The sequence below is a fragment of the Helianthus annuus genome, chromosome 5, assembly GCF_002127325.2.
Source record: "Helianthus annuus cultivar XRQ/B chromosome 5, HanXRQr2.0-SUNRISE, whole genome shotgun sequence".
Taxonomy (NCBI): Eukaryota; Viridiplantae; Streptophyta; class Magnoliopsida; order Asterales; family Asteraceae; genus Helianthus; species Helianthus annuus.
In genome coordinates, this window is record NC_035437.2 from 39775143 (window position 1) to 39799156 (window position 24014).

Consider the following 24014-nt stretch of genomic DNA (forward strand, 5'->3'; position numbering starts at 1 on the left):
CAGTTTACTGTAGTTTTTCTTTTCTGTATTGTTGTCCCTCTGGTGTATGCTCTGGTCCCTTAGCATCTTGCTAAGTGGAAAGAGGTTTTTTTTTTCTTTTTTTTTTTTTTTTTTTTTTTTAATGAGAAGTTCTCCTTTTGCTGGTCATATTATACTCATATTAACATTAAACCGTTTCCATTTATAAGCTCCCAACATTTCATAACTTTAGACATATCGTTTCACTTCTTCCTAAACCTTCAGACACGTCGCTTTGTGTGTGTTTTCAAATTGCTATGCATTTGAGGAGAAGACCTACATGTAATCTATAAAGTTTTGCAATTCAAGATGATGTAGGATAGTAGTTTTTTTGGTTATTGGTATCATGGGTATTTTAATTTATTAACCTTATTTTTTTCTATAACAGTAAAAGGGATTTATAGCAAATCAAGTGTTGGAGGGTAGCCAACCAGTTGATATCTCTAAGAACCCGTTTAAGTTGTTCTTACACTTAAGTAAGAATCTATTTTTTTCAAATTAATTTCATGTATCTTTTTAATAATCTAGCAATAGAGGTTTAAATTCTAAGTCGTCCTGGTTGAAATTGATAATGTCAGAGGATGAATGCGATAGTGGAGTTAAAGAAGACATCATGAAAACATCATGAAGGTTTAGTTGGCAAAAACTTAATTTGTAACGAACATTATGTAGATGTACTATTGGGACGTGCTCAACTGTCTTAAAATATTAGGCTTAACAAATCACACTTTAACGCTTCTACGTTTAAATTATTTTATGTGTTTAGTTGGTGTTTAGCCACCCGCGAAACTCGCGGGGTCTTAGACTAGTATAATATATATATAAATTTTGTTGCAGCTTAATATGGGATGATGTCCAGCCATGTTTTTTTTTTTTTTTTTTTTCTATTTTGGCTTACTTATATGGTAGGTATTATATGTGTTTAACTTGTATAAATACGTATTATTGATGTATTGTGTATATATATAATATATGTTATGTTATCGCAGGTTCACAAGGGATGGATATCGGATGTTTACAAGCGCTTATGGCTGATTATGTCGTTTTTATTGTTTAAGTGTTCAAGAACTACTTTTGGGATTAATGTCTTGTTTTGAATGTTTGGTTATTTAAAACTTTGGATTGTTTTTGACCTTTTTTTGTGATGGTATGAAACTTTGAACTGATTAAGCTTGCATTTTATTATGAATTTGTTGAAGGTATGAGATGTTATAAAGTTGGAAAAGATACTAGTTTTTGCCGTAAATGGTTTTAGTTTTGATCTACTTAGAAAACATTTTTTTTGTTTTTTTTAAGTTCGGATATCCGTTTGGATATCCGAACCCGAATCCGAAATTTCGGATATCCGAAATTTCGGATGTGGGTTCGGATACCAATATTCACTATCCGAAATTTTTGGATATCCGAAAATCGGATAATCCGAATTTGCACACCCCTAGATTTAGAAGTAGGATTAATGGGTGTGTGAGTTAGCCATTCTAAAAAAAGTACACTACCATGTAACACTACGCCTCTCTCGTCATAGTTACCACTAGGGGCGGACCTAGGTTATAGGCTGGATGGGCGGGCGCTAGGGCTGTGCAACGGTTCAGAACCGGACCGAACCGAACTGGACCGAACCGGAACCGTTAATTGCTAAATTTAAGAACCGGAACCGAACCGTATTATAACAGCTCCGGTTCGGTCCCGAACCGGTTAAACGGTTCTCGCGGGAACCGGTTGACAATTAAATCATAAAATTAATAATTCAATAGAAACGAATCAAACCATTTTAAACATTAACTAAGAGTTGCAACATTCAAAGTTCAAACCAACCAAAATAAAAGTAGCAAAGCAACAATAAAAAATTTCAAGCCATTAAACAAACTCTAAATAAAACTATTACAACCATCGTGTTAACAATTAAAAGAAGCGATACACTATTTATATACACATTTACAATTCGATCAACACTGATTTGATTATTTTTGTTCAATTTTTAATTTCACATACAGAAAACTATATGTATCAGAAAGCAAACATCTAGAAAGAAAATATATGCAATCATAAAAAAAAGCCATATAGAATAGCATAGTTGTATTTGCAGGGTGTTGATGGAGATGAACTTGTATGATAGCAATTAGGGTTAGGGTTGAGAGATGGAGAAGAATTAGAAGATGAAAGATGAGATCGTGGAATGATTATAAGAGGAGGGAATAAGAATTAGGATGGTCGTATGATGTTGAAAATCCCATTAATAAAATAGGGTTTTAAATATTTATAATCCCAACTGGTTCTAGCGGTTTTTTATCCGGAACCGTGGTTTTAACCGGAACCGAACCGGGAACCGTTTTTCCTCAAATTTAAGAACCGGACCCTATATACAAAAATACGGTTTGGATCTAGCGGTTCCCGTTCGGTTCCCCGGTTTTGACGGTTCTGAACCATATACTGTTCAGCCCTAACGGGCGCACCCCTTGAAAAAAAAATAAGTATATTTTATAGGCAAACATCCCGATTGCGCCTCTAGAAATGTTGGTTAAGACCCATGTTCGCACCTCCAGTAAATAATTTCTAGATTTGCCACTAGTTACCACATCCCTACCGCCATTAACTATGCAAAACCGCATCAAAACACTTGCAATATATGATTGTTAAATAAATATTTAAAGGCTGATATATGCGATTAACCCAATTTTATAGTGGGCTTAATACATTAGAGTTTTTATGTAACACTTTATCTATGTAACAATTTTATAGTGGGCTATCACAACGTCTTTTTAGAATCTACCTAGACACTCACATCAATGTCTCACAAAAATCATAACCCATACAATACGTACATTGTCTTCTCTCCTCGTATAGTCATCACATCCCTTCTGTACTCCGACTGTCAACTGTGATTTGTTTTCATGTTTTTTCATTGCAAGAATTTCGTCTAGACGCTTCCGGTATGAAATTTTGGTTCATGATTACAAGTTCGGCTGCAAACGCTATTGATCCTTTTCATTTAATATTGAGCTGCCATGGCCCATTGGCTTTATTGCTATTCCATAAACTCTAGTTTATTTTGTTTGTTTGTTTTTTTTTTTCTATAACATTTTCCTTATTTCCTGCTTGTTAGGTAGGAAAACAAATATTTTGAGTTGCGATTTTGTTCTTTTGCCACTAAAACTACTCGTCTTTTTGAGACTGTACATTATGATGTTTGGACATGTTTAGTTTTGAGTATGAATATGAATGCCTTTCTTTATCATGTCATGATTCTTTATGACTTTTTCTTTTCTTATGCGAAATTTTGATTATCATACTTATCGCACTCTATTTGAAACCAATGGAATTTGGCCTTGCATTGTCCAATGAATGGCTAAGCTAAATAATTTTTTTCACGCCCTTCTCTTTCAAGCTTTTATCGTCTACACCTTTTTTTTTGTAAATATTCAGCATAGATGGTCATCCAAAAATATGTTGTGTGGTATCACTTTAGAATATTTTTAGCGCATTTTTAGATAGAATATGGTATCTTCTCCACCTATAATCATCTTCGAGTTTGTGGTTGTCTTAACATATCTTCCCAGTGTTTTAAAAACTGGTAAATACCGGCCGGTTATACCGGTATTACCGGTGCCGGATGCAAATCCGGTACGAAACACCCCGGTAAATAAGTGAAATGGCATAAGATTCGTACCGGCGGTAAAATCCGGCATACCGGTTTGAACCATAATACCGGTATCGGCCCATGGTTATTTTGGTTTGGGTTTTTAGTATTCTAGAGTTTCATCAGATACATGTACAATCGATCAACATTCAAAACCATCATCACTTACGGTTCATCACTTCATCTACAAGATTCAGCTCCATCTTCATCGGTTCATCACTCCATCTTCATCATACTTCCAATTCCATATTCATTGGTAGTTTTACTTATTTCAGTAAAATAATCTAAGAGTAAATAGATCCACAAATGGGTCAAAAAGTGAAAGACTTGAAGCAATACAATGTATCTCTCTCTCTCTCTCTCCATATATACATATGTATGTATGTATGTCTATACGGGTAAAGCAATGTTATGTGAAAGACTGTATTTTGAAACTTGAAAAAGAAAGAGGACATGATATAGTTATATTATAATTTATTATGTTAGTGAAAAAAATTTAAAACTGATAAGTTCTGTCAATATAATTCATGTACGTATGTATCTCTATGAAATTATAGAGTTAACTAGTTCATACGGTTGAACCACCCGGTACAACCCGGTTCTACCGGTTGAACCATTTTTAAGACCATCCCGGTATAATTTAAAAACCGGTTTTTAAAACATTGTATCTTCCAGTACCCATTGACTCTCCTCACTTGTTTGACTATGTCTGTCTTGGAGACTTGGACCTTGTAGCTAGCACAAGGTTCTCACTACCAGGGCCGGCCTAAAGGGCTTCAGACCCTAGGCCCAAGTCTAGGGCTACCCAAATTAAAACGCCTCTAAAATTTGGTGTTCTTTATACTAAGCTCAATTATTATAAGATAATACACTAAACAACCCACTAAAAAGGCCTGCAATTGAAACAACCCATTAGTCCATTACCCAAATTGAAAGGCCTACAATCATTAGCTATTATATCAATTGAAAAAGATTTTTAGAAGAACTTGATTGCGATAATTTCATCAAACAATCTGCCTCAATTAAAGCTAGAAAAATAAATTTTATTTAAACATATGCTTTATCTATAAAAAATGTAATATAATTTTTTTTATCTACGCCAATTATAAATTTTTTAGTTTTTATTTGCATGTCCCAAGCCGGGTAAAGAAGGAGAGTTTAGTTACTAAATATGTTGAAAGGGATAGTTTTGCAAAAGGGCCTTCACTTTGTAGTTCGCTTAGAGCCTCTGAAAACGTAGGAACGGCCTCACTACTTTAAGTTAGTCACACGTTGTCTTTCTCTATTTATCTATTCTGCTAATCAAATGTCATGTATCTTCTTTTTCTTCTTACTCCTTAGGCCGTCTGTAGTCATAAGGCCCTTTTGGGGGCGTTATGCGACATGTGGCATGTCACGTCAGCAAGGGGCTTTATGGGGCGTTATGCAACTTGAGGCCGTAGTCATAAAGCCCATTTGTCACCATTACTCAATTAATTTAATTTTCATTTTTTTAATTAATTTCTAAGTTTTATAAAATTAAAAATCATTGCATTAAATAAAAAACAATACATTAAAATAAAAAAACGTTAAAGAAAAAAACATTACACCTAAAAAAATATATTTATTCTTCGGCTTCATTTTCGTTCTCTCCTTCTTCCTCTTCGTTTTCTCTAGCATCCAAACCTACGTCTTCAAAGTTCCCGTCTTCGAATTCCTCAACCTCTTCTTCCTCGGAATCTTCTTCGTAGTCACTGTTGTATCGAATTGGGCGAATCGCCGAAGCATGCTCAACCAAATCCGCCTTCAACGTGTTATGTATTTCTCTAGATCGCAATAGCTGAGCATTTGCGAGTCTCTCTTCCATTGTTGCTTAGGTTCCTTCGACTAAATCTTCCGGAATATAGTTTTGGCATATCGCTCTTCCATCATCCTCAATGATCATATTATGCAAAATGATGCAAGCATACATGGTTATTCGTATTCTATCCTTATGCCACATGCGACAAGGATTTCTGAGAAAATGCCATCGTTGCTGTAGAACCCCAAAACACCTCTCGATATCCTTTCTCGAAGACTCTTGTAATTTTTTAAAAAACTTTCTTTTTTCATCGAACGTTTCAGAAAACGTTTTAACAATAATCGAATACTCCGGGTAGATACCATCGCCCAAGTATAGTTCCAGAAATGTAGCCCTCTATTAATGGTGAAGCCTCTAACGTATTAATATCGTTAAAACACCTGGCTACACCAAAGAAGGCCGACCAAACCCAAATGTCGTATGACGCAACAACTTGTAATACCAAAATTGGCCCTTTTTGATCACCCCGTGTATGTTGACCTCGCCATGCGGTTGGACAATTATACCAACGCCATTGACGACAATCTAAGCTACCAATCATGCCAGGTATTCCATACTTTTCTAGATGCACCTCATATATTTGTTGAAGGTCGTTCCAAGTGGAATGTCTCAAATAACGTTTTCCATATAACTGGCATATACCTAAAATATAATTTAATATATAAAAGTTTTACTAGTAAGCTACTAAAAAATAAATATATAAAAGTAAATAAATAAAAGACAATAAAAATTACCATAGCAAAAATGTTCCAAGCAATCTCGGGTTGTTTTCTCCGCCATCTTCAAGTACTCGTCGTTGATGTCGTACGTGTTTCCGTATGATAATATGCGTAAGGCGGATGTGACCTTTTGAATTGAGGTGAAGCCTAGATATCCTCGCGCGTCCATTCTTTGCTTAAAGAAATCATACCTATTTTCCAAATCATTATTAATGTGCAAAAATAACCTTTGGCTCATCCGAAAACGCCGTCTAAAAACATTGGGTCCGTGAACCGGTGTCGCATCAAAATAGTCTTTCATCAAACGCTCGTTCGCGGCTTCACGATCTCGCAAGATATAGGTGCGCTGCAAGATGGGTCGTGGAGGGGGAGTAGGCCGAATGTGCTCAAATGCTTGTATCACAAAAGTACATGCACTCGTAACCGCTTCTTCCTCATCCGCGTCTTATTCGGGCGAAAATTTTTTTCGGTAAATATCGGTGAAAGAGTCTTTCGACGGGGAACCCATTTTTTTTGAATAGGGTGGGAGTAGCTTCAACACTTTTTAAAAAATATATAGAGAATGAGAGAATATTTGAGTATGATTTGTAAAAAAATGGAAGAGTTGGAAGTTATTTATAGTGTGAAAATAAAAAAAATTGATTTTTTTTTTAAATATGACCGTTAATCAACGGCCGAATATTAAATAAACAACAAAAATAACGCCGCTAAGTTTATCGCGCCACATCCAATTTTTTGTTTCATAGCGCCCCACGTTTTGGTGTGTGGGGTGTTTTACCGACGCTATGGAAGGGGATACCGCCCCACTACGTATCCTCTTATATATACTATCACAACCACTTGTCTCTAAGTTTGACATGACCATTGTTAGTTATTTACTATACTTTTGGGGATTCTTTTCAACTTACAAAACGTTTTGTATTTATTTTTCCCAAATCTCCTTTTTTTTTTTTTCTAAAAAAACCTTTCTTGCTCAAAAGCTCACATGTCCTTTGCAACTCCTATAACTCTCATGTTGGCATCAAATCCGAACTTTCACCCACCAATTATTTGGTATTTGATCATACTCCATATCACAACCTTGTAGGTGTACTACAATACGTGACGTCTACAACTCATGATATTGCTTAGTTTGTTTATCAAGGTTTTCTTTTAATGCATAATCCATGACCCTAATTTGCATGCCCTCAGTGGCGCATGTTAGAAGGGGCGCTCAGTAGTGTTATATATGTAGCTTCCGTATAGAAATTTTTGGGTATATACGTTTTCGATCCTTCGGTTCTATAGAAATTTTTGGATATATACATTTTCGACCCCCCCTCCCGTTCGGAAATCTCAAGCTTCGCCACTGCATGCCCTGAACCGCATTCTTCAATATATATGTTACCATTGATTAGATACACCAATGTGGATTGTTCCTCAATACTCTTCACTCTACATCTGCATATTCAGTATCTTTTATGGTGATAATATTGTTTCGTGGTCCTTAAAATATCAGCATGTTGTATCTCACTCCATAATGAACATAGGTGTATTGCCCAAGCTATTTGTAAAGCAACTATTGTTTGGATCATAATGTAAGTGCATTTTAGTTGCAAGTAATCTAATACATCAATGTACCAAACATCTTGAGACTGATTTGTATTTTACTAGACATGCGTAAGTACCACACATTGTTACCTATTAGTTTGGTGACATTTTACTAAGCTTACCATATTCGGGTTTTTTTTCCATTTAAATACCTTATGAGCATTAGAGAACTTCCTGCTGCAAGAGGAATATATGTTAGATAAATGTGACAATTTATATTCATTACAACGTATTAGTGGTGATTGACTTTGATTAAAAAATATTTAAGAAATAGAATAAGTAAAATTAAAAAAATTAGCAATAAAACAACTAAAAAGATGGAATGAATTGTATTGTCCTTGAGTCTAGCTAGTTGTCTTGAGTTTAATGGATGACCAACTGAATCCTTACTAGATGAAATAGTAAGGATAGAAAAGTGGAAGCTCTTTCCTAACATTACCCGTTCACCCCCAAATTGGAAAGATGCAAAAAGCCAAATGACAAAATGGTTCTAAAGAGGAGGAAAATGAAGGAAGAACTGGCAGATAGGAACAGACATTAATTTTTTGAGGAATCATAATTTTTGAAGGCAAGCACGTCGTCAGGCCACGCTTTCAGGTCGCCGTGCAGGAAACAAGGGCAGCGTGCTAGGCAACATGCCATGATGGCAGCTGCAAAAAGAAGCACCATGAAAACAATGGCTAAATGGAATGAGCCAACAACCCTTGAAATCTATAAACAGTTGGAAACACAACAAGAAAAGGATCCTTCATTACCAAAAAGGCCAGAGTACGAACAGTTAGACATTTCTATCAAAACATTGGTCAGACCTTCTGAGTTGCCATTAGCAATAAACATTGCATTAGCTGCAAAGGAATTTCTCAAAAGAAAATATGAACAGAAGAAGGATACCAGGAAAGAAGACTTAGCTGACATAATCATGGTCAGACCAGTCTCTTCAAACTCATTTGCAATAACTCTGGTTCCGGCAAATCCACCTCGTCAAAAGATTCTAAAATGGAAGTCAAACAAAGATAACTGACTTTGCTCAGGGCTGGTCATAATGAAAAGTGCCTCATGCCTAAAATTGAATATCTCCAAGACTTGATAAGTCTGCCACTCGAAAGAGACCTAGAAGACACTGTTTCTCTTGACTTTGAATTACAATTCAAAGCTCAAATAAGAGAACAGTTGATGAGAAAATAAAAGTTGATCAAATAAACATCTGTTTTGGAATCATCCGTTCTAGGGGGAGATTGTTGGACCTACAAAAGAATAGATAATATTCAAACGCCAAAACATGAATCAAGGATCAAGAAGTAAATAGTTGATAAAGCAATTCTCCCCCCAAAGATAGTGAATCTTGAACACCTAACCAGAACATCTGTTCAATAGCATGACAAACATCTAATCAAGACTTGGAACCGTTGTTCAAGAGGATATTATGGAGAGGGTGAAACGCGAGCGTTAATGTCCTTATCTTATGGGTCTTTGTTGCGTTTTGAGTGATTATATGTTTTGAATGTGATAACTACGAGAGACTGTGGTTTTGCAGGTTAATCGCTTAAATCAGTAAAGTTAGAGTGCTTGGAGACGAAGCGGAACACTCAAGGATGATAATCAAAGTAAAATACGTTGATCAGGATTTGTTTCGGGTCGGAAGATACCTTGGAAGCACAAGAAATGCGAAAGAACAAAGTCTGGGGGCCTCTTAGTCATTTTGTGAAAGTTGTGTTTGTGATGAGAAAGGGGATTGTTAAACCCGCCGTAAGCTACGGGTTATGTAGTGTAGCTTACGACCAGCCATAATGTTCAACAAGACGACAACAGCATTAAACCGTAGCTTACGGCCGGTGTGGCGTAGCTTACGGCAAGCACATCAAGTGGAAAACCAATAGAATATATGTCACACCCTGATATTTCCACGTTTCACCGGTGGGCCCGGTGGGGGATTATCGTGACGTAGTTGGTAACATTACAGTCAAACAACACAATATTTAAATGCACAACGGAAGCAAAAGATAGTTATATTTCAACTTTAATAAATTGTAATATCAAGTATCACAACAGTTGAAAGTAATCCACAGGGGGATCAAAATAAATAGGAAACATTGTTCAACAGTTTTGACATCCAAGCTTGCGAGACTTATTGTGGACGCTAGGAGAAAGCCAGCCTAGTTCGCGTAGTACCTGCACTTAACCTTTTTGAGAAAATACGTCAGTTTACACTAGTAAATACATTCAACCGACTCATTTTGAAAGGTTTGATAAAATTGATTTGAATGCACGAGGCACAACTTTTTATAACTTGGGATAATTATTTGAATATAATCTTGTAAAAGAATTACATGTTCCTTATGTGTTCAGTAGCCCGATCCGTAGACCGGGTTAAAGATCAATAGGCACACCACATTATTTATTTTTGGCACTGATGGGTGTACGCCTACACCCCGTTCTTAGGTCGTGGCCATTTCGTAAAATGATGCCAGGGATATCCGGGACATGGTCATTAACCCCCCAAAGGCTTTAAGCAAACAAAACATTTCAAAACGGAGCATATCAATGATTTAACCTCTAATCGATTAAAGATTCAATGTCCGACCAAGCGGTAGTTTATATACCATACCCCAAGCCCGTATAGGGAAGATAAGTTAAAAGTATTTACCTTTGCAAGTATCAATCACAAATAGCAAGTGCGTGTAGCTTTTATCGGGTCTCCTATTCTGGAACGAAGGTTGATAATAACCTATTAGAATCCTAACGGGTCTTTAATTAAGCCTAAACGTAGACCGGTTAGTTTTAACGAAAGATACGGTCCGAATGCATGATTAGGCGAAGACCGGAATAGAATGTGTTTTAGTCCCAACAAGTTTAAAGACTTGTATAATATGGGTGAACTAAACACCTTCTGGATTTTGAGATAAAAACGATAAGGTTTGACCCTTTTCGGCTAATTTATGTAAACTAGTTACATAAATTGAACCGAACGCGCAGAAAGCGTAACGGGTAACCATGAGAGTCATTTACAGGTTTCCTAATTTAATATGCCCTAAATATGTTGTGATATCAGTAGGATACCTTCCATTATGCCCAAAATGAGTTTAATCTCAATATAAGCCCCGTAGGGGTATTTTGGTCATTTTAAAGATCATAAAAGAGATTATTTATAATTCTGATGTTCGGGTCTGAAGTAATCAGTAAAACCACTTACTTTAACAAGTTATATCAGTAGGTAATAAGCTTTACATGACAAAATGGTTTTAAATATTTATAATCCCAACTGGTTCTAGCGGTTTTTTATCCGGAACCGTGGTTTTAACCGGAACCGAACCGGGAACCGTTTTTCCTCAAATTTAAGAACCGGACCCTATATACAAAAATACGGTTTGGATCTAGCGGTTCCCGTTCGGTTCCCCGGTTTTGACGGTTCTGAACCATATACTGTTCAGCCCTAACGGGCGCACCCCTTGAAAAAAAAATAAGTATATTTTATAGGCAAACATCCCGATTGCGCCTCTAGAAATGTTGGTTAAGACCCATGTTCGCACCTCCAGTAAATAATTTCTAGATTTGCCACTAGTTACCACATCCCTACCGCCATTAACTATGCAAAACCGCATCAAAACACTTGCAATATATGATTGTTAAATAAATATTTAAAGGCTGATATATGCGATTAACCCAATTTTATAGTGGGCTTAATACATTAGAGTTTTTATGTAACACTTTATCTATGTAACAATTTTATAGTGGGCTATCACAACGTCTTTTTAGAATCTACCTAGACACTCACATCAATGTCTCACAAAAATCATAACCCATACAATACGTACATTGTCTTCTCTCCTCGTATAGTCATCACATCCCTTCTGTACTCCGACTGTCAACTGTGATTTGTTTTCATGTTTTTTCATTGCAAGAATTTCGTCTAGACGCTTCCGGTATGAAATTTTGGTTCATGATTACAAGTTCGGCTGCAAACGCTATTGATCCTTTTCATTTAATATTGAGCTGCCATGGCCCATTGGCTTTATTGCTATTCCATAAACTCTAGTTTATTTTGTTTGTTTGTTTTTTTTTTTCTATAACATTTTCCTTATTTCCTGCTTGTTAGGTAGGAAAACAAATATTTTGAGTTGCGATTTTGTTCTTTTGCCACTAAAACTACTCGTCTTTTTGAGACTGTACATTATGATGTTTGGACATGTTTAGTTTTGAGTATGAATATGAATGCCTTTCTTTATCATGTCATGATTCTTTATGACTTTTTCTTTTCTTATGCGAAATTTTGATTATCATACTTATCGCACTCTATTTGAAACCAATGGAATTTGGCCTTGCATTGTCCAATGAATGGCTAAGCTAAATAATTTTTTTCACGCCCTTCTCTTTCAAGCTTTTATCGTCTACACCTTTTTTTTTTGTAAATATTCAGCATAGATGGTCATCCAAAAATATGTTGTGTGGTATCACTTTAGAATATTTTTAGCGCATTTTTAGATAGAATATGGTATCTTCTCCACCTATAATCATCTTCGAGTTTGTGGTTGTCTTAACATATCTTCCCAGTGTTTTAAAAACTGGTAAATACCGGCCGGTTATACCGGTATTACCGGTGCCGGATGCAAATCCGGTACGAAACACCCCGGTAAATAAGTGAAATGGCATAAGATTCGTACCGGCGGTAAAATCCGGCATACCGGTTTGAACCATAATACCGGTATCGGCCCATGGTTATTTTGGTTTGGGTTTTTAGTATTCTAGAGTTTCATCAGATACATGTACAATCGATCAACATTCAAAACCATCATCACTTACGGTTCATCACTTCATCTACAAGATTCAGCTCCATCTTCATCGGTTCATCACTCCATCTTCATCATACTTCCAATTCCATATTCATTGGTAGTTTTACTTATTTCAGTAAAATAATCTAAGAGTAAATAGATCCACAAATGGGTCAAAAAGTGAAAGACTTGAAGCAATACAATGTATCTCTCTCTCTCTCTCTCCATATATACATATGTATGTATGTATGTCTATACGGGTAAAGCAATGTTATGTGAAAGACTGTATTTTGAAACTTGAAAAAGAAAGAGGACATGATATAGTTATATTATAATTTATTATGTTAGTGAAAAAAATTTAAAACTGATAAGTTCTGTCAATATAATTCATGTACGTATGTATCTCTATGAAATTATAGAGTTAACTAGTTCATACGGTTGAACCACCCGGTACAACCCGGTTCTACCGGTTGAACCATTTTTAAGACCATCCCGGTATAATTTAAAAACCGGTTTTTAAAACATTGTATCTTCCAGTACCCATTGACTCTCCTCACTTGTTTGACTATGTCTGTCTTGGAGACTTGGACCTTGTAGCTAGCACAAGGTTCTCACTACCAGGGCCGGCCTAAAGGGCTTCAGACCCTAGGCCCAAGTCTAGGGCTACCCAAATTAAAACGCCTCTAAAATTTGGTGTTCTTTATACTAAGCTCAATTATTATAAGATAATACACTAAACAACCCACTAAAAAGGCCTGCAATTGAAACAACCCATTAGTCCATTACCCAAATTGAAAGGCCTACAATCATTAGCTATTATATCAATTGAAAAAGATTTTTAGAAGAACTTGATTGCGATAATTTCATCAAACAATCTGCCTCAATTAAAGCTAGAAAAATAAATTTTATTTAAACATATGCTTTATCTATAAAAAATGTAATATAATTTTTTTTATCTACGCCAATTATAAATTTTTTAGTTTTTATTTGCATGTCCCAAGCCGGGTAAAGAAGGAGAGTTTAGTTACTAAATATGTTGAAAGGGATAGTTTTGCAAAAGGGCCTTCACTTTGTAGTTCGCTTAGAGCCTCTGAAAACGTAGGAACGGCCTCACTACTTTAAGTTAGTCACACGTTGTCTTTCTCTATTTATCTATTCTGCTAATCAAATGTCATGTATCTTCTTTTTCTTCTTACTCCTTAGGCCGTCTGTAGTCATAAGGCCCTTTTGGGGGCGTTATGCGACATGTGGCATGTCACGTCAGCAAGGGGCTTTATGGGGCGTTATGCAACTTGAGGCCGTAGTCATAAAGCCCATTTGTCACCATTACTCAATTAATTTAATTTTCATTTTTTTAATTAATTTCTAAGTTTTATAAAATTAAAAATCATTGCATTAAATAAAAAACAATACATTAAAATAAAAAAACGTTAAAGAAAAAAACATTACACCTAAAAAAATATATTTATTCTTCGGCTTCATTTTCGTTCTCTCCTTCTTCCTCTTCGTTTTCTCTAGCATCCAAACCTACGTCTTCAAAGTTCCCGTCTTCGAATTCCTCAACCTCTTCTTCCTCGGAATCTTCTTCGTAGTCACTGTTGTATCGAATTGGGCGAATCGCCGAAGCATGCTCAACCAAATCCGCCTTCAACGTGTTATGTATTTCTCTAGATCGCAATAGCTGAGCATTTGCGAGTCTCTCTTCCATTGTTGCTTAGGTTCCTTCGACTAAATCTTCCGGAATATAGTTTTGGCATATCGCTCTTCCATCATCCTCAATGATCATATTATGCAAAATGATGCAAGCATACATGGTTATTCGTATTCTATCCTTATGCCACATGCGACAAGGATTTCTGAGAAAATGCCATCGTTGCTGTAGAACCCCAAAACACCTCTCGATATCCTTTCTCGAAGACTCTTGTAATTTTTTAAAAAACTTTCTTTTTTCATCGAACGTTTCAGAAAACGTTTTAACAATAATCGAATACTCCGGGTAGATACCATCGCCCAAGTATAGTTCCAGAAATGTAGCCCTCTATTAATGGTGAAGCCTCTAACGTATTAATATCGTTAAAACACCTGGCTACACCAAAGAAGGCCGACCAAACCCAAATGTCGTATGACGCAACAACTTGTAATACCAAAATTGGCCCTTTTTGATCACCCCGTGTATGTTGACCTCGCCATGCGGTTGGACAATTATACCAACGCCATTGACGACAATCTAAGCTACCAATCATGCCAGGTATTCCATACTTTTCTAGATGCACCTCATATATTTGTTGAAGGTCGTTCCAAGTGGAATGTCTCAAATAACGTTTTCCATATAACTGGCATATACCTAAAATATAATTTAATATATAAAAGTTTTACTAGTAAGCTACTAAAAAATAAATATATAAAAGTAAATAAATAAAAGACAATAAAAATTACCATAGCAAAAATGTTCCAAGCAATCTCGGGTTGTTTTCTCCGCCATCTTCAAGTACTCGTCGTTGATGTCGTACGTGTTTCCGTATGATAATATGCGTAAGGCGGATGTGACCTTTTGAATTGAGGTGAAGCCTAGATATCCTCGCGCGTCCATTCTTTGCTTAAAGAAATCATACCTATTTTCCAAATCATTATTAATGTGCAAAAATAACCTTTGGCTCATCCGAAAACGCCGTCTAAAAACATTGGGTCCGTGAACCGGTGTCGCATCAAAATAGTCTTTCATCAAACGCTCGTTCGCGGCTTCACGATCTCGCAAGATATAGGTGCGCTGCAAGATGGGTCGTGGAGGGGGAGTAGGCCGAATGTGCTCAAATGCTTGTATCACAAAAGTACATGCACTCGTAACCGCTTCTTCCTCATCCGCGTCTTATTCGGGCGAAAATTTTTTTCGGTAAATATCGGTGAAAGAGTCTTTCGACGGGGAACCCATTTTTTTTGAATAGGGTGGGAGTAGCTTCAACACTTTTTAAAAAATATATAGAGAATGAGAGAATATTTGAGTATGATTTGTAAAAAAATGGAAGAGTTGGAAGTTATTTATAGTGTGAAAATAAAAAAAATTGATTTTTTTTTTAAATATGACCGTTAATCAACGGCCGAATATTAAATAAACAACAAAAATAACGCCGCTAAGTTTATCGCGCCACATCCAATTTTTTGTTTCATAGCGCCCCACGTTTTGGTGTGTGGGGTGTTTTACCGACGCTATGGAAGGGGATACCGCCCCACTACGTATCCTCTTATATATACTATCACAACCACTTGTCTCTAAGTTTGACATGACCATTGTTAGTTATTTACTATACTTTTGGGGATTCTTTTCAACTTACAAAACGTTTTGTATTTATTTTTCCCAAATCTCCTTTTTTTTTTTTCTAAAAAAACCTTTCTTGCTCAAAAGCTCACATGTCCTTTGCAACTCCTATAACTCTCATGTTGGCATCAAATCCGAACTTTCACCCACCAATTATTTGGTATTTGATCATACTCCATATCACAACCTTGTAGGTGTACTACAATACGTGACGTCTACAACTCATGATATTGCTTAGTTTGTTTATCAAGGTTTTCTTTTAATGCATAATCCATGACCCTAATTTGCATGCCCTCAGTGGCGCATGTTAGAAGGGGCGCTCAGTAGTGTTATATATGTAGCTTCCGTATAGAAATTTTTGGGTATATACGTTTTCGATCCTTCGGTTCTATAGAAATTTTTGGATATATACATTTTCGACCCCCCCTCCCGTTCGGAAATCTCAAGCTTCGCCACTGCATGCCCTGAACCGCATTCTTCAATATATATGTTACCATTGATTAGATACACCAATGTGGATTGTTCCTCAATACTCTTCACTCTACATCTGCATATTCAGTATCTTTTATGGTGATAATATTGTTTCGTGGTCCTTAAAATATCAGCATGTTGTATCTCACTCCATAATGAACATAGGTGTATTGCCCAAGCTATTTGTAAAGCAACTATTGTTTGGATCATAATGTAAGTGCATTTTAGTTGCAAGTAATCTAATACATCAATGTACCAAACATCTTGAGACTGATTTGTATTTTACTAGACATGCGTAAGTACCACACATTGTTACCTATTAGTTTGGTGACATTTTACTAAGCTTACCATATTCGGGTTTTTTTTCCATTTAAATACCTTATGAGCATTAGAGAACTTCCTGCTGCAAGAGGAATATATGTTAGATAAATGTGACAATTTATATTCATTACAACGTATTAGTGGTGATTGACTTTGATTAAAAAATATTTAAGAAATAGAATAAGTAAAATTAAAAAAATTAGCAATAAAACAACTAAAAAGATGGAATGAATTGTATTGTCCTTGAGTCTAGCTAGTTGTCTTGAGTTTAATGGATGACCAACTGAATCCTTACTAGATGAAATAGTAAGGATAGAAAAGTGGAAGCTCTTTCCTAACATTACCCGTTCACCCCCAAATTGGAAAGATGCAAAAAGCCAAATGACAAAATGGTTCTAAAGAGGAGGAAAATGAAGGAAGAACTGGCAGATAGGAACAGACATTAATTTTTTGAGGAATCATAATTTTTGAAGGCAAGCACGTCGTCAGGCCACGCTTTCAGGTCGCCGTGCAGGAAACAAGGGCAGCGTGCTAGGCAACATGCCATGATGGCAGCTGCAAAAAGAAGCACCATGAAAACAATGGCTAAATGGAATGAGCCAACAACCCTTGAAATCTATAAACAGTTGGAAACACAACAAGAAAAGGATCCTTCATTACCAAAAAGGCCAGAGTACGAACAGTTAGACATTTCTATCAAAACATTGGTCAGACCTTCTGAGTTGCCATTAGCAATAAACATTGCATTAGCTGCAAAGGAATTTCTCAAAAGAAAATATGAACAGAAGAAGGATACCAGGAAAGAAGACTTAGCTGACATAATCATGGTCAGACCAGTCTCTTCAAACTCATTTGCAATAACTCTGGTTCCGGCAAATCCACCTCGTCAAAAGATTCTAAAATGGAAGTCAAACAAAGATAACTGACTTTGCTCAGGGCTGGTCATAATGAAAAGTGCCTCATGCCTAAAATTGAATATCTCCAAGACTTGATAAGTCTGCCACTCGAAAGAGACCTAGAAGACACTGTTTCTCTTGACTTTGAATTACAATTCAAAGCTCAAATAAGAGAACAGTTGATGAGAAAATAAAAGTTGATCAAATAAACATCTGTTTTGGAATCATCCGTTCTAGGGGGAGATTGTTGGACCTACAAAAGAATAGATAATATTCAAACGCCAAAACATGAATCAAGGATCAAGAAGTAAATAGTTGATAAAGCAATTCTCCCCCCAAAGATAGTGAATCTTGAACACCTAACCAGAACATCTGTTCAATAGCATGACAAACATCTAATCAAGACTTGGAACCGTTGTTCAAGAGGATATTATGGAGAGGGTGAAACGCGAGCGTTAATGTCCTTATCTTATGGGTCTTTGTTGCGTTTTGAGTGATTATATGTTTTGAATGTGATAACTACGAGAGACTGTGGTTTTGCAGGTTAATCGCTTAAATCAGTAAAGTTAGAGTGCTTGGAGACGAAGCGGAACACTCAAGGATGATAATCAAAGTAAAATACGTTGATCAGGATTTGTTTCGGGTCGGAAGATACCTTGGAAGCACAAGAAATGCGAAAGAACAAAGTCTGGGGGCCTCTTAGTCATTTTGTGAAAGTTGTGTTTGTGATGAGAAAGGGGATTGTTAAACCCGCCGTAAGCTACGGGTTATGTAGTGTAGCTTACGACCAGCCATAATGTTCAACAAGACGACAACAGCATTAAACCGTAGCTTACGGCCGGTGTGGCGTAGCTTACGGCAAGCACATCAAGTGGAAAACCAATAGAATATATGTCACACCCTGATATTTCCACGTTTCACCGGTGGGCCCGGTGGGGGATTATCGTGACGTAGTTGGTAACATTACAGTCAAACAACACAATATTTAAATGCACAACGGAAGCAAAAGATAGTTATATTTCAACTTTAATAAATTGTAATATCAAGTATCACAACAGTTGAAAGTAATCCACAGGGGGATCAAAATAAATAGGAAACATTGTTCAACAGTTTTGACATCCAAGCTTGCGAGACTTATTGTGGACGCTAGGAGAAAGCCAGCCTAGTTCGCGTAGTACCTGCACTTAACCTTTTTGAGAAAATACGTCAGTTTACACTAGTAAATACATTCAACCGACTCATTTTGAAAGGTTTGATAAAATTGATTTGAATGCACGAGGCACAACTTTTTATAACTTGGGATAATTATTTGAATATAATCTTGTAAAAGAATTACATGTTCCTTATGTGTTCAGTAGCCCGATCCGTAGACCGGGTTAAAGATCAATAGGCACACCACATTATTTATTTTTGGCACTGATGGGTGTACGCCTACACCCCGTTCTTAGGTCGTGGCCATTTCGTAAAATGATGCCAGGGATATCCGGGACATGGTCATTAACCCCCCAAAGGCTTTAAGCAAACAAAACATTTCAAAACGGAGCATATCAATGATTTAACCTCTAATCGATTAAAGATTCAATGTCCGACCAAGCGGTAGTTTATATACCATACCCCAAGCCCGTATAGGGAAGATAAGTTAAAAGTATTTACCTTTGCAAGTATCAATCACAAATAGCAAGTGCGTGTAGCTTTTATCGGGTCTCCTATTCTGGAACGAAGGTTGATAATAACCTATTAGAATCCTAACGGGTCTTTAATTAAGCCTAAACGTAGACCGGTTAGTTTTAACGAAAGATACGGTCCGAATGCATGATTAGGCGAAGACCGGAATAGAATGTGTTTTAGTCCCAACAAGTTTAAAGACTTGTATAATATGGGTGAACTAAACACCTTCTGGATTTTGAGATAAAAACGATAAGGTTTGACCCTTTTCGGCTAATTTATGTAAACTAGTTACATAAATTGAACCGAACGCGCAGAAAGCGTAACGGGTAACCATGAGAGTCATTTACAGGTTTCCTAATTTAATATGCCCTAAATATGTTGTGATATCAGTAGGATACCTTCCATTATGCCCAAAATGAGTTTAATCTCAATATAAGCCCCGTAGGGGTATTTTGGTCATTTTAAAGATCATAAAAGAGATTATTTATAATTCTGATGTTCGGGTCTGAAGTAATCAGTAAAACCACTTACTTTAACAAGTTATATCAGTAGGTAATAAGCTTTACATGACAAAATGGTTTTAAATATTTATAATCCCAACTGGTTCTAGCGGTTTTTTATCCGGAACCGTGGTTTTAACCGGAACCGAACCGGGAACCGTTTTTCCTCAAATTTAAGAACCGGACCCTATATACAAAAATACGGTTTGGATCTAGCGGTTCCCGTTCGGTTCCCCGGTTTTGACGGTTCTGAACCATATACTGTTCAGCCCTAACGGGCGCACCCCTTGAAAAAAAAATAAGTATATTTTATAGGCAAACATCCCGATTGCGCCTCTAGAAATGTTGGTTAAGACCCATGTTCGCACCTCCAGTAAATAATTTCTAGATTTGCCACTAGTTACCACATCCCTACCGCCATTAACTATGCAAAACCGCATCAAAACACTTGCAATATATGATTGTTAAATAAATATTTAAAGGCTGATATATGCGATTAACCCAATTTTATAGTGGGCTTAATACATTAGAGTTTTTATGTAACACTTTATCTATGTAACAATTTTATAGTGGGCTATCACAACGTCTTTTTAGAATCTACCTAGACACTCACATCAATGTCTCACAAAAATCATAACCCATACAATACGTACATTGTCTTCTCTCCTCGTATAGTCATCACATCCCTTCTGTACTCCGACTGTCAACTGTGATTTGTTTTCATGTTTTTTCATTGCAAGAATTTCGTCTAGACGCTTCCGGTATGAAATTTTGGTTCATGATTACAAGTTCGGCTGCAAACGCTATTGATCCTTTTCATTTAATATTGAGCTGCCATGGCCCATTGGCTTTATTGCTATTCCATAAACTCTAGTTTATTTTGTTTGTTTGTTTTTTTTTTCTATAACATTTTCCTTATTTCCTGCTTGTTAGGTAGGAAAACAAATATTTTGAGTTGCGATTTTGTTCTTTTGCCACTAAAACTACTCGTCTTTTTGAGACTGTACATTATGATGTTTGGACATGTTTAGTTTTGAGTATGAATATGAATGCCTTTCTTTATCATGTCATGATTCTTTATGACTTTTTCTTTTCTTATGCGAAATTTTGATTATCATACTTATCGCACTCTATTTGAAACCAATGGAATTTGGCCTTGCATTGTCCAATGAATGGCTAAGCTAAATAATTTTTTTCACGCCCTTCTCTTTCAAGCTTTTATCGTCTACACCTTTTTTTTTTGTAAATATTCAGCATAGATGGTCATCCAAAAATATGTTGTGTGGTATCACTTTAGAATATTTTTAGCGCATTTTTAGATAGAATATGGTATCTTCTCCACCTATAATCATCTTCGAGTTTGTGGTTGTCTTAACATATCTTCCCAGTGTTTTAAAAACTGGTAAATACCGGCCGGTTATACCGGTATTACCGGTGCCGGATGCAAATCCGGTACGAAACACCCCGGTAAATAAGTGAAATGGCATAAGATTCGTACCGGCGGTAAAATCCGGCATACCGGTTTGAACCATAATACCGGTATCGGCCCATGGTTATTTTGGTTTGGGTTTTTAGTATTCTAGAGTTTCATCAGATACATGTACAATCGATCAACATTCAAAACCATCATCACTTACGGTTCATCACTTCATCTACAAGATTCAGCTCCATCTTCATCGGTTCATCACTCCATCTTCATCATACTTCCAATTCCATATTCATTGGTAGTTTTACTTATTTCAGTAAAATAATCTAAGAGTAAATAGATCCACAAATGGGTCAAAAAGTGAAAGACTTGAAGCAATACAATGTATCTCTCTCTCTCTCTCTCCATATATACATATGTATGTATGTATGTCTATACGGGTAAAGCAATGTTATGTGAAAGACTGTATTTTGAAACTTGAAAAAGAAAGAGGACATGATATAGTTATATTATAATTTATTATGTTAGTGAAAAAAATTTAAAACTGATAAGTTCTGTCAATATAATTCATGTACGTATGTATCTCTATGAAATTATAGAGTTAACTAGTTCATACGGTTGAACCACCCGGTACAACCCGGTTCTACCGGTTGAACCATTTTTAAGACCATCCCGGTATAATTTAAAAACCGGTTTTTAAAACATTGTATCTTCCAGTACCCATTGACTCTCCTCACTTGTTTGACTATGTCTGTCTTGGAGACTTGGACCTTGTAGCTAGCACAAGGTTCTCACTACCAGGGCCGGCCTAAAGGGCTTCAGACCCTAGCCCAAGTCTAGGGCTACCCAAATTAAAACGCCTCTAAAATTTGGTGTTCTTTATACTAAGCTCAATTATTATAAGATAATACACTAAACAACCCACTAAAAAGGCCTGCAATTGAAACAACCCATTAGTCCATTACCCAAATTGAAAGGCCTACAATCATTAGCTATTATATCAATTGAAAAAGATTTTTAGAAGAACTTGATTGCGATAATTTCATCAAACAATCTGCCTCAATTAAAGCTAGAAAAATAAATTTTATTTAAACATATGCTTTATCTATAAAAAATGTAATATAATTTTTTTTATCTACGCCAATTATAAATTTTTTAGTTTTTATTTGCATGTCCCAAGCCGGGTAAAGAAGGAGAGTTTAGTTACTAAATATGTTGAAAGGGATAGTTTTGCAAAAGGGCCTTCACTTTGTAGTTCGCTTAGAGCCTCTGAAAACGTAGGAACGGCCTCACTACTTTAAGTTAGTCACACGTTGTCTTTCTCTATTTATCTATTCTGCTAATCAAATGTCATGTATCTTCTTTTTCTTCTTACTCCTTAGGCTGTCTGTAGTCACAAGGCCCTTTTGGGGGCGTTATGCGACATGTGGCATGCCACGTCAGCAAGGGGCTTTATGGGGCGTTATGCAACTTGAGGCCGTAGTCATAAAGCCCATTTGTCACCATTACTCAATTAATTTAATTTTCATTTTTTTAATTAATTTCTAAGTTTTATAAAATTAAAAATCATTGCATTAAATAAAAAACAATACATTAAAATAAAAAAAACGTTAAAGAAAAAAACATTACACCTAAAAAAATATATTTATTCATCGGCTTCATTTTCGTTCTCTCCTTCTTCCTCTTCGTTTTCTCCAGCATCCAAACCTACGTCTTCAAAGTTCCCGTCTTCGAATTCCTCAACCTCTTCTTCCTCGGAATCTTCTTCGTAGTCACTGTTGTATCGAATTGGGCGAATCGCCGAAGCATGCTCAACCAAATCCGCCTTCAACGTGTTATGTATTTCTCTAGATCGCAATAGCTGAGCATTTGCGAGTCTCTCTTCCATTGTTGCTTAGGTTCCTTCGACTAAATCTTCCGGAATATAGTTTTGGCATATCGCTCTTCCATCATCCTCAATGATCATATTATGCAAAATGATGCAAGCATACATGGTTATTCGTATTCTATCCTTATGCCACATGCGACAAGGATTTCTGAGAAAATGCCATCGTTGCTGTAGAACCCCAAAACACCTCTCGATATCCTTTCTCGAAGACTCTTGTAATTTTTTAAAATACTTTCTTTTTTCATCGAACGTTTCAGAAAACGTTTTAACAATAATCGATTACTCCGGGTAGATACCATCGCCCAAGTAGTAACCATGCTCGTAGTCGTTCCCGTTTGCATGAAAACCGGCCTTTGGTATAGTTCCAGAAATGTAGCCCTCTATTAATGGTGAAGCCTCTAACGTATTAATATCGTTAAAACACCCGGCTACACCAAAGAAGGCCGACCAAACCCAAATGTCGTATGACGCAACAACTTGTAATACCAAAATTGGCCCTTTTTGATCACCCCGTGTATGTTGACCTCGCCATGCGGTTGGACAATTATACCAACGCCATTGACGACAATCCAAGCTACCAATCATGCCAGGTATTCCATACTTTTCTAGATGCACCTCATATATTTGTTGAAGGTCGTTCCAAGTGGGATGTCTCAAATAACGTTTTCCATATAACTGGCATATACCTAAAATATAATTTAATATATAAAAGTTTTACTAGTAAGCTACTAAAAAATAAATATATAAAAGTAAATAAATAAAAGACAATAAAAATTACCATAGCAAAAATGTTCCAAGCAATCTCGGGTTGTTTTCTCCGCCATCTTCAAGTACTCGTCGTTGATGTCGTACGTGTTTCCGTATGATAATATGCGTAAGGCGGATGTGACCTTTTGAATTGAGGTGAAGCCTAGATATCCTCGCGCGTCCATTCTTTGCTTAAAGAAATCATACCTATTTT